The 12,335-nt window shown below is 30.9% G+C and overlaps 1 protein-coding gene across 1 annotated transcript in view; it reads right to left on the minus strand.

The window, feature by feature from the left end:
* Nucleotides 1-8,404: 8,404 nt before the first annotated feature.
* LOC143047710 (tyrosine-protein kinase SYK-like) overlaps nucleotides 8,405-12,335 on the minus strand; it is a 70,414-nt gene continuing 66,483 nt past the window's right edge. Inside the window, exon 8 of the mRNA XM_076220925.1 lies at nucleotides 8,405-9,015. The gene's annotated coding sequence lies outside the window, so the exon portion shown is untranslated. The remainder of the gene's footprint in view (nucleotides 9,016-12,335) is intronic.

Below are 12,335 nucleotides of genomic sequence, written 5' to 3' on the forward strand. Positions count from 1 at the left end.
GTAAGATGTGGACTGGAGATAGAGGCTGGATTGGATACTTTATATAATCTTGAATGTTGTAATGCTTGACTGCTAAACATTACATTTATGATATTCTGATATGCTTTCAATATGTTATCAAAACAGTTTTTAACAGGTTCTAGGCATTTTTTATCAGAAAATATGCAAATAGGGTAAGCTAGCAATAATTAAAGTCTTGTTTTCAAATTCTTTAAAAAATTGAAACAGGGGAGGGGGTATAAAATGTATAGTAAAGAAAAAATTAGAGCATACACAGTGATTTCTTTAAGACTTTAATTCTGATAAATGAGTATTGATGTGAGAAAAACTGATTTTAGAGAGTTTTCTATTTGAATAAATGTCTGTATATAGGGTGAAAAAGGGGAACATTCAGAATTTAACCAAATTTGCTTAATTTCACAGATTTTAAAGAAATTAACTCAAATAAAAAGTTTTATAAATATTTAATGAAGATTGATAGAATCCTGGGCCTTAAATATGATTACTCAGCATAAATTAACAGTTTACAGTATGCATAGTTTACTTAAAGTCCTGGTTACAAAATTAAATCATAATATTTGCATATTTGTAAGTTAAATTGTTAAGAAGTGCCTATATTTACTCTTCGCAGTCATTGAAACTCATAGATCCTTCCGGAATATTATTTATTGGGTATTCGAGTCCTTTCGATAACCCAAAAGTAAGCCGCAACACCTAAATCTGCTTTTTTGTCACCACGGCATAATAAATACAAGCTAGAAAAACAAAAATATCTCAAGAAAACTTACAATAGTGTGTTCTATCCTGAATATGTACTAAATATTCAAAATTGCTAGAAACAGCAGAATGATTTAGGAAATTTGAGGCCCCAGGGGCAAAAAACATAGAAAATTGCCTACCCCCTGGGTCATAAAACAAATAATTTAACTTGTAAATGCTATGATTTTATGATTTTAAAGTTCTTGATATAGAAAACAATAACTATGCTTAGAAGTTATGCAAAAATCAGATGTTAGCAGTCATCTCTACAACATTTTAAGTGAATTTATATCTCAGACTGGTATCTGCATACATACAACTATTGCAAATATGGCTTTGTTTGAACACTTCTAGTATATATAGTAGCTAAATTGTGTCATATATATGGTTACAGATTATACTGTTGTGACAAGAATTCTAAATTGACCATTTGAGGCAGAAAATGTGTTCTTTAATTGACAAATAGGCATACAGTAAGATGTGGACTGGAGATAGAGGCTGGATTGGATACTTTATATAATCTTGAATGTTGTAATGCTTGACTGCTAAACATTACATTTATGATATTCTGATATGCTTTCAATATGTTATCAAAACAGTTTTTAACAGGTTCTAGGCATTTTTTATCAGAAAATATGCAAATAGGGTAAGCTAGCAATAATTAAAGTCTTGTTTTCAAATTCTTTAAAAAATTGAAACAGGGGAGGGGGTATAAAATGTATAGTAAAGAAAAAATTAGAGCATACACAGTGATTTCTTTAAGACTTTAATTCTGATAAATGAGTATTGATCTGAGAAAAACTGATTTTAGAGAGTTTTCTATTTGAATAAATGTCTGTATATAGGGTGAAAAAGGGGAACATTCAGAATTTAACCAAATTTGCTTAATTTCACAGATTTTAAAGAAATTAACTCAAATAAAAAGTTTTATAAATATTTAATGAAGATTGATAGAATCCTGGGCCTTAAATATGATTACTCAGCATAAATTAACAGTTTACAGTATGCATAGTTTACTTAAAGTCCTGGATACAAAATTAAATCATAATATTTGCATATTTGTAAGTTAAATTGTTAAGAAGTGCCTATATTTACTCTTCGCAGTCATTGAAACTCATAGATCCTTCCGGAATATTATTTATTGGGTATTCGAGTCCTTTCGATAACCCAAAAGTAAGCCGCAACACCTAAATCTGCTTTTTTGTCACCACGGCATAATAAATACAAGCTAGAAAAACAAAAATATCTCAAGAAAACTTACAATAGTGTGTTCTATCCTGAATATGTACTAAATATTCAAAATTGCTAGAAACAGCAGAATGATTTAGGAAATTTGAGGCCCCAGGGGCAAAAAACATAGAAAATTGCCTACCCCCTGGGTCATAAAACAAATAATTTAACTTGTAAATGCTATGATTTTATGATTTTAAAGTTCTTGATATAGAAAACAATAACTATGCTTAGAAGTTATGCAAAAATCAGATGTTAGCAGTCATCTCTACAACATTTTAAGTGAATTTATATCTCAGACTGGTATCTGCATACATACAACTATTGCAAATATGGCTTTGTTTGAACACTTCTAGTATATATAGTAGCTAAATTGTGTCATATATATGGTTACAGATTATACTGTTGTGACAAGAATTCTAAATTGACCATTTGAGGCAGAAAATGTGTTCTTTAATTGACAAATAGGCATACAGTAAGATGTGGACTGGAGATAGAGGCTGGATTGGATACTTTATATAATCTTGAATGTTGTAATGCTTGACTGCTAAACATTACATTTATGATATTCTGATATGCTTTCAATATGTTATCAAAACAGTTTTTAACAGGTTCTAGGCATTTTTTATCAGAAAATATGCAAATAGGGTAAGCTAGCAATAATTAAAGTCTTGTTTTCAAATTCTTTAAAAAAATTTAACAGGGGAGGGGGTATAAAATGTATAGTAAAGAAACAATTAGAGCATACACAGTGATTTCTTTAAGACTTTAATTCTGATAAATGAGTATTGATGTGAGAAAAACTGATTTTAGAGAGTTTTCTATTTGAATAAATGTCTGTATATAGGGTGAAAAAGGGGAACATTCAGAATTTAACCAAATTTGCTTAATTTCACAGATTTTAAAGAAATTAACTCAAATAAAAAGTTTTATAAATATTTAATGAAGATTGATAGAATCCTGGGCCTTAAATATGATTACTCAGCATAAATTAACAGTTTACAGTATGCATAGTTTACTTAAAGTCCTGGATACAAAATTAAATCATAATATTTGCATATTTGTAAGTTAAATTGTTAAGAAGTGCCTATATTTACTCTTCGCAGTCATTGAAACTCATAGATCCTTCCGGAATATTATTTATTGGGTATTCGAGTCCTTTCGATAACCCAAAAGTAAGCCGCAACACCTAAATCTGCTTTTTTGTCACCACGGCATAATAAATACAAGCTAGAAAAACAAAAATATCTCAAGAAAACTTACAATAGTGTGTTCTATCCTGAATATGTACTAAATATTCAAAATTGCTAGAAACAGCAGAATGATTTAGGAAATTTGAGGCCCCAGGGGCAAAAAACATAGAAAATTGCCTACCCCCTGGGTCATAAAACAAATAATTTAACTTGTAAATGCTATGATTTTATGATTTTAAAGTTCTTGATATAGAAAACAATAACTATGCTTAGAAGTTATGCAAAAATCAGATGTTAGCAGTCATCTCTACAACATTTTAAGTGAATTTATATCTCAGACTGGTATCTGCATACATACAACTATTGCAAATATGGCTTTGTTTGAACACTTCTAGTATATATAGTAGCTAAATTGTGTCATATATATGGTTACAGATTATACTGTTGTGACAAGAATTCTAAATTGACCATTTGAGGCAGAAAATGTGTTCTTTAATTGACAAATAGGCATACAGTAAGATGTGGACTGGAGATAGAGGCTGGATTGGATACTTTATATAATCTTGAATGTTGTAATGCTTGACTGCTAAACATTACATTTATGATATTCTGATATGCTTTCAATATGTTATCAAAACAGTTTTTAACAGGTTCTAGGCATTTTTTATCAGAAAATATGCAAATAGGGTAAGCTAGCAATAATTAAAGTCTTGTTTTCAAATTCTTTAAAAAAATTTAACAGGGGAGGGGGTATAAAATGTATAGTAAAGAAACAATTAGAGCATACACAGTGATTTCTTTAAGACTTTAATTCTGATAAATGAGTATTGATGTGAGAAAAACTGATTTTAGAGAATTTTCTATTTGAATAAATGTCTGTATAGGTTGCACTTTGTAAATACAGCTGTTTCTCAAAACATGTCTCTTTTGGGGAGTAATTGAATATTCATAGAAAATAAATTTTGTTTACATACTGGTTCCCAGTTATGCTCTCTGTGTTCCATATCGCAGAGACAGAACTTGGGAATGTTACCAGTAAATAAACACGTGCATATTGTTTACATTGAAATCTGTGGTAACCTTTCATTCGAGGTAGGGGTAGTTAAGAAAATTAGTGTAAGTTTAAACTCTGAGAAGTTCAAGGCATATAAACGTTGAAAATATGCCGCACAGCCCTATATTTTGACCTTTGAAAAAAATTGTGGTGCATATGAACTTTCAATTCTAGGATAAGATTTTTTTCAAAACTTCATAGTAAATGTAACAATTTATTCTTTATCAAAGATATAAACAATGTAACTTGAAAGTCTTTGATTACTTTATCACCGTAGTTCAAAACAAATGTTGAAAGTTAAAATCGAGCGTTGAATGTTGAAAACAAATTATTAAAGTCTAAAATCCAATGTTGAAAACGAATATTGAATATTGAGAACAAATTTTGAATGTTCAAAACGAATGTTGAAAGTTGAAAACCAATGTTGAATATTAAAAACCAATGTTGAATATTGAAAACGAAAGTTAAATGTTGAAAATCGAATGTTCAAAACAGATGTTAGATGATGAAAACGAATGTTGAATGTTGAAAACGAATGTTGAATGTTGAAAAGGAATGTTAAATATTGAAATCGAATGTTGAAAACGAATGTTGAATGTTGAAAACGAATGTTGAAAATTGAAAATCGAATGTAGAAAACGAGCTTTGAATGTTGAAAACGAATGTTGAATGTTGAAAACGAATGTTAAAAGTTGAAAATCGAATGTTGAAAACGAATGCTGAATGTTGAAAACGAATGTTGAATGTTGAAAACGAATGTTGAATTTTGAAAATCGAATGTTGAAAACGAATGTTGAAAACAAATGTTGAAAGTTGAAAACGAATGTTGAATGTTGAAAACGAATGTTGAAATTTGTAAAATCGAATGTTGAAAACGAATGTTGAATTTTGAAAACGTGTTGAATGTTGAAAACGAATGTTGAAAATTGAAAATCGAATGTTGACTACGAAAGTTGAATGTTGAAAACGAATGTTTAATGTTGAAAACGAATGTTGAATGTTGAAAACAAATGTTGAAAATTGAAAATTGAATGTTGAAAACGAATGTTCAAAACAGATGTTGGATGATGAAAACGAATGTTGAATGTTGAAAACGAATGTTGAATGTTGAAAATGAATGTTGAATATTGAAATCGAATGTTGAAAACGAATGTTGAAGGTGGCAAACGAATGTTGAATGTTGAAAACGAATGTTGAATGTTGAAAACGAATGTTGAAAATTGAAAATCGAATGTAGAAAACGAGCTTTGAATGTTGAAAACGAATGTTGATTGTTGAAAACGAATGTTGAAAGTTGAAAATCGAATGTTGAAAACGAATGCTAAATGTTGAAAACGAATGTTGAATGTTGAAAATCGAATGTTGAAAACGAATGTTGAAAACGAATGTTGAAAACAAATGTTGAAAGTTGAAAACGAATGTTGAATGTTGAAAACGAATGTTGAAAGTTGAAAAATTGAATGTTGAAAACGAATGTTCAATGTTCAAAACGAATGTTGAAAGTTGAAAACCAATGTTGAATATTGAAAACGAATGTTGAAAACGAATGTTGAATTTTGAAAATCGAATGTTGAAAACGAATGTTGAAAACGAATGTTAAAAACAAATGTTGAAAGTTGAAAACGAATGTTGAATGTTGAAAACGAATGTTGAAAGTTGAAAAATCGAATGTTGAAAACGAATGTTGAATGTTGAAAACGAATGTTGAATGTTAAAAACGTGTTGAATATTGAAAACGAATGTTGAAAATTGAAAATCGAATGTTGAAAACGAAAGTTGAATGTTGAAAACGAATGTTTAATGTTGAAAACGAATGTTGAATGTTGAAAACAAATGTTGAAAATTGAAAATCGAATGTTGAAAACGAATGTTGAATGTTGAAAACGAATGTTGAAAACGAATGTTGAAAATTGAAAACCGAATGTTGAAAACGAGTGTTGAATGTTTGAAACGAATGTTGAAAACGAGTGTTGAATGTTTGAAACGAATGTTGAAAACGAATGTAGAATGTTGAAAACGAATGTTGAATGTTGAAAACGAATGTTGAAAATTGAAAACCGAATGTTGAAAACGAATGTTGAATGTTGAAAACGAATGTTGAATGTTGAAAACGAATGTTGAATGTTGAAAACGAATGTTTAAAGTTGAAAATCGAATGTTGAAAACGTATGTTGAATGTTGAAAACGAATGTTGAAAGTTGAAAATCGAATGTTGAAAACGAATGTTGAATGTTGAAAACGTGTTGAATGTTGAAAACGAATATTGAAAACGAATGTTGAAAGTTGAAAATCGAATGTTGAAAACGAATGTTAAATGTTGAAAACGAATGTTGAATGTTGAAAACGAATGTTGAAAGTTGAAAATCGAATGTTAAGAACGAATGTTGAATGTTGAAATCGAATGTTGAATGCTGATAATGGATACAAGAAAAAAAATTTAAAAAATTGAATGTTGAATGTTGAATATTGAAATCAAAGGTTAAATGTTGAAATCGAATGCTGAATGTTGAAAATGGATACAAAAAAAAAAAAATTAAAAAAAAATGAATGTTGAATGTTGAATATTGAAATCGAATGTTGAATATTAAAATCGAATGTTAAATGTTGAAAATTGACACAAGAAAAAAAAAAATAAATAAAGAAAAAAAAAATTGAATGTTGAATATTGAACCAACTTGACATCCGTCCAAATGCTTTGGTTTCAGAGTTATAAGCCAAAATCTACATTTTACCCCTATGTTCTATTTTTAGCTATGGTGGCCATCTTGATTGGTTGGCTGGGTCACCGCACACATTTTTTAAACAAGATACCCTAATAATGATTGTGGATAAATTTGGTTAAATTTGACCCAGTAGTTTCAGAGGAGAAGATTTTTGTACAAAATTACAAAAGTTTACGAAAAATTGTTAAAAAATTACTATAAAGGGCAATAACTCCTTAAGGGGTCAACTGACTATTTTGGTCATGTTGACTTATTTGTAGATCTTACTTTGCTGAACATTATTGCTGTTTACAGTTTATCTCTTTCTATAATAATATTCAAGATAATAACCAAAAACGGCAAAATTTCCTTAAAATTACCAATTCAGGGGCAGCAACCAAACAACTGGTTGTCTGATTCATCTGAAAATTTCAGGGCAGATAGATCGTTATCTGATAAGCAATTTTACCATGTCAAATTTGGTCTAAATGCTTTGGTTTCAGAGTTATAAGCCAAAATCTACATTTTACCCCTATGTTCTATTTTTATCCATGGCGGCCATCTTGGTTGGTTGGCAATGTCACCGGACACATGTTGTAAACCAGATACGCCAATGATGATTGTGGCCAAGTTTGGTTAAATTTGGCCCAGTAGTTTCAGAGGAGAAGATTTTTGTAAATGTTAACGACGACGACTACGGACGACGAAGGCCGGACTCCGGGCGCCAAGTGATGAGAAAAGCTCACTTGGCCCTAAAAAACGAAAAAGGCATATAGACAAAGCACATCAGCTAAATGAAAGACTGGAATACCAGAACTATCAAATCATAATATAGACGATGACTGTTCTCTCATTAAATAATTAAAATTTCATAACTTTGTCGGATGCATTTAAACAATGAAACTTGAGTCTTCCTCATATCTTCACTTACATCTTGAAATTGACAATCACGATCGGTTGAAAACAAAACTTTACGACAAAAGATATGATTTCAGCTTCCCAATTGTGAAATTATCATTTCTACGAAGTGACAGTCCAGCAGCACCTGTTCCCGGGATTGTATTTTTGATCATGACTTCTTTAATATAGGGTTGCTGCTAACAAAGGAATCTATCAAACCAAGAGTTCCAAAAGGTAAAGTTGAAATCATCCCTTTGTAAAATTGGCGGACGCCATCACAAGTTGGTTCACTGTTATGGAATATCCATTTTACAGATGATATCGGATATGTTCCTCATTTTGTAGCTTCATTCTCGTTCCCTTTGCCCGAATGTAAATTAATGAATTAGACTTGTTACCTTGTTTTTACTAACATCACCAAAACGGCGGGTGCACATGTGGAGCAGAATCTGTTACCCTTTGCAGTCCATTACATTTTCTTTTGTGAATTTACTACCGACAGATAAATTAAATCTGTTTTGAGAATAAGAATCAAACTGCAATTTGGTTAAATATTTATTGTCATTGGTATTATGAAAGGATAAAGCCATTAGGACACACGAATACTGACCTCTTTTGATGAAATGTAAACAGTTTTCCCGTTTATGTTATACATTAAAGCATACACAACATCATTTTCGCTGGATTGAATATGAACAAAGAAAGATAGTCATCCAGCAAGTGAACTAAGGAAATTATTCTTTTAGTGTTATATTACAAAAAAGACAAGTGCATGATTTTTTAAAGATGTCGATTCCTGTATAAACATTAACTGTTGTAACCATTGTAAAAAGTTAAATTTCCAGTTTCTAGACTAAAATATTAAAGATGTAGTACATTAGAAAACGTGATGATTTCTTGTCACTTATAATTGAAAAATGTATCATATATTAGTAAAAATTGTAGTCTTGTTATTAAGGCATTTAGTTCTTGCCATTTTTTCACAAACCCTTTATTAATTTTATATATTTGTAATAATATGTGTCAATAAATTATGGCTTAGTAACACATTATTTGACATGACGGCAACATTTTAATCAGTTAAATCTAAATTCTTCACTTGTTGAAACTCAGCAGCCGATGATGTTGATATTTTATCTTCTCTTCAATTTCATCAAACGTGGGCCGATCTTGTGGCCTATAAAACATATGAAGATTGCATTTACAATTCAGCTTGGAAGAAGTTAAAGAACGCATATAACTTTGGCACAAAATTTTGAAGTAAAATGTTTAATATAGTAATTTAATTAAATGGCTTTTAAGGGTGGGGGGAATGTTTTCCACTCCTTCAACATTGTACACACTGAAATGTCTTGCATGCTTTCCTAATTATAATACTATTATGCTGAAATTCATTATAATAAACTTTAATGATTAACTACGGTTATTACATAGATTTGTTTTATTTTGATATGAGCGTCACTGATGAGTCTTGTGTAGACGAAACGCGCGTCCGGCGAAATAAATTAAAATCCTGGTACCTTTGATAACTATTAACGTTTTCAATGATCAATGAAAATAAGGTCACATTAAGATGAAACCTGATAAAACAGACATATGCACATTAAGATAATTCCATACATGAACTATAATAGTTTACCTATTGATTATCATGTCCGAGGAACGTACCAAACAACACAATATAACTCGATCATGAAGTAGAGGTCAATGTCCAAAATACATTGTTAAATGCACGTGCACATTATATTATCATTTCATACACCAAATTTAGTTGAAATTGCCTATAGTATTTGACAAATAGATGACGACAACTGAACCAATAATGAAAGCGAATTCAAAGGAAATGATGAACCGTTCTAGACGAAAGTGTATACTTTATCACCATTGCATACACCAAATGCAGATGATTTATTGCTTATGGTATCTGAGGAAAGGAACTAACCACACAAAGTTCCTACCTGCCAGAAAGACATGTAGAACTAACAATCATTCCATATACCAAATACAGTTAAGTATTCCTTAAGCGGACTTGTATATATATTTGTTTGGGACCAGCTGAAGTACGCCTCCGGGTGCGGGAATTTCTCGCTGCATTGAAGACCTGTTGGTAACCTTCTGCTGTTGTCTGCTCTATGGTCGGATTGTTGTCTCTTTGACACATTCTCCATTTCCATTCTCAATTTTATTGATAAGTTAACATTGATCAGTAACATGTGAGAAGTTTGGCTAGCTATAAAACCAGATGTTATACACCATTTTCTAAATAGGAAAATATCTGTACCAAGTCACTAATATAACAGTTATTATCCAGTCGATTGATGTGTTTGATCCTGAGCTTTTGATTTTGCCTTTTGATTTTTGAATTTTCCTTTGAATTTTCGTATTTTAGTTATTTCACTTTTTTATGTCAAGGTCAAGTGTAGTCTGTCTACAGGACATTAATATCAGTTAAGAAAATCAACGGATAAAAATGTCAAACTGTTTTTAAGCAGTAGTTTGATCATGAAAATGAGTCATGGGCAACGGACAAATGCCAGACTGAAACTCAATAAGATATGACAAATGACAGAAGGAAACTCCGTAGGAAATGACAAATGCCAGACAGAAAATACGGTCTAAAAATAAAGCTTTTTACACAAAGATTTTAACGCTAATTAGCTTCCTATGTCTCACAGCCGAAACAATTCAACAAACAATCTCTTTATCTAGTAAACTAATTTTATTGACTTTTAAAACAGCAAATAAGAAGATTTCATATGATTGCTCATGAGGCAACTCTACAACAGACACCAAATGACGTTGTGGTTAACAAACAATAGGTAGAAACATTATTCTTTTATAGAACTTTACGTACTTTGATTTACGTTCGTTGAGTTACGTTCCTTTGATATCAGTCTGATATGAATTATGTAAACCCCATATATTATTTTGTATCACTTTTGTCATTCTTATTATCGCCATACGGCCCCAGAGAATATTACATAGGTCACCATACGTCCTTCAATAGTTAGCAACTTGAACACACCCGCTAAATCGCGGGCATTCAGAGCAAAGTATGTAAACTTTTAAAGGATGAATGTTTGTTAAAATTATTATGACTTGAGAGTCCCCCTTTTTTTTCTATTTATTTCAATTATTTCGATTTTTTCTGTATACTATGAAGTTCTATGAACCGACATATAGGATATTCACAATAAAATATATGACCGCCTTTGATAGTACACTTGAAATCGATATTAAATAGCAAATACACTTTCAGATTCTTTATACATATGTAGTACATGTATATAATATTCATAGTATACAGAAAAAGTGAAAATACTTGTCCTGTCCCTAAGTACCTTGAAAATCTATGTCTAATTTTAAACAATCCTAAACGAAAGTCTTGTCTCTGACTTCAAAGTCCGTCCGATTCAACGGAAACAATATCCGGACGCCATTTTTTTCGTTTTGCTCCAAAAATAACCCAAACGCAATAATCATAAGCAAGGATGACAAATGCCACTATACATGGTACTTATAGAACACAAAGTCATGATGATTAATATATAGTCGGGTGAAGAGAAGCGACACATAAAATGAGGTCTTCTCATTTAATAGTATAGGTAGATAGAAACCCATGCTGCATAGATAGATAGAAACCCATGATGAAAAGTAAGCTATAAAAGGCCCCGAAATAATAACGAGAATATTTACGGGCTTGTTTATGTACAAAAACAATAAACAAATCAAAGCGCTGTAAGCGCTGAAGGCAGTTAACCAAAAACCCAAAACCAAGGCAAACGTAATTATGAAAACTGTGGCAATGTTGCTTCAACATTAAACATTCATATATAGTACATTTATGTTTATCTAATGAAATAAATTATTATGGCAAATAATTTATATGTTATCATGGTTTCAAAAGCAATGCATATATATCAATGTATATTTTTTATGGTACAAATTTGCAATGATTGCAGTTGTTCTACTTGGTAGTTAACGTTGGTTTTAGTTGACTGCTAGTAGTACACGTTGACTTGGTACGAACATGTAATAGTATGAATGGACTGGTTTCCCTGGAAAGAAAACTGATTTTGTGTTCCATAGTACAAAAGCTATGAGACACGAATCAGACAAATGTTCACTACTACAGGGATTAAAGGTGAGGTCTGACTGACCTGCCGAAAGTAAATGTAAATGATTTGTTATTTTGTCCTATACATGAATATATATGGTTAAGGTGTGGGGATCTCGATGGTTTTCAAGTTCTCAAATAGGAAGGGGTAGGGTGACCCTAGGGACTTCCCCTACATTTCATTTGATTTGTAATATTGTCCCATACATGAATGTATATCACACCTGGTAAACCATCTAATCTCAACCAAATGGTTGAGACGGAAAAAAGTATTCTGGCACTTCCTGTTGAGCTTTTCTGGTTCAAAATATTCAAAATAAACACAGGGTATGTCCACTTTTCGTCAATTTACTGAAAATCAATGATTTTTTTGTAAATAA

Source organism: Mytilus galloprovincialis, chromosome 1 (genome assembly GCF_965363235.1).
Source record: "Mytilus galloprovincialis chromosome 1, xbMytGall1.hap1.1, whole genome shotgun sequence".
NCBI lineage: Eukaryota > Metazoa > Mollusca > Bivalvia > Mytilida > Mytilidae > Mytilus > Mytilus galloprovincialis.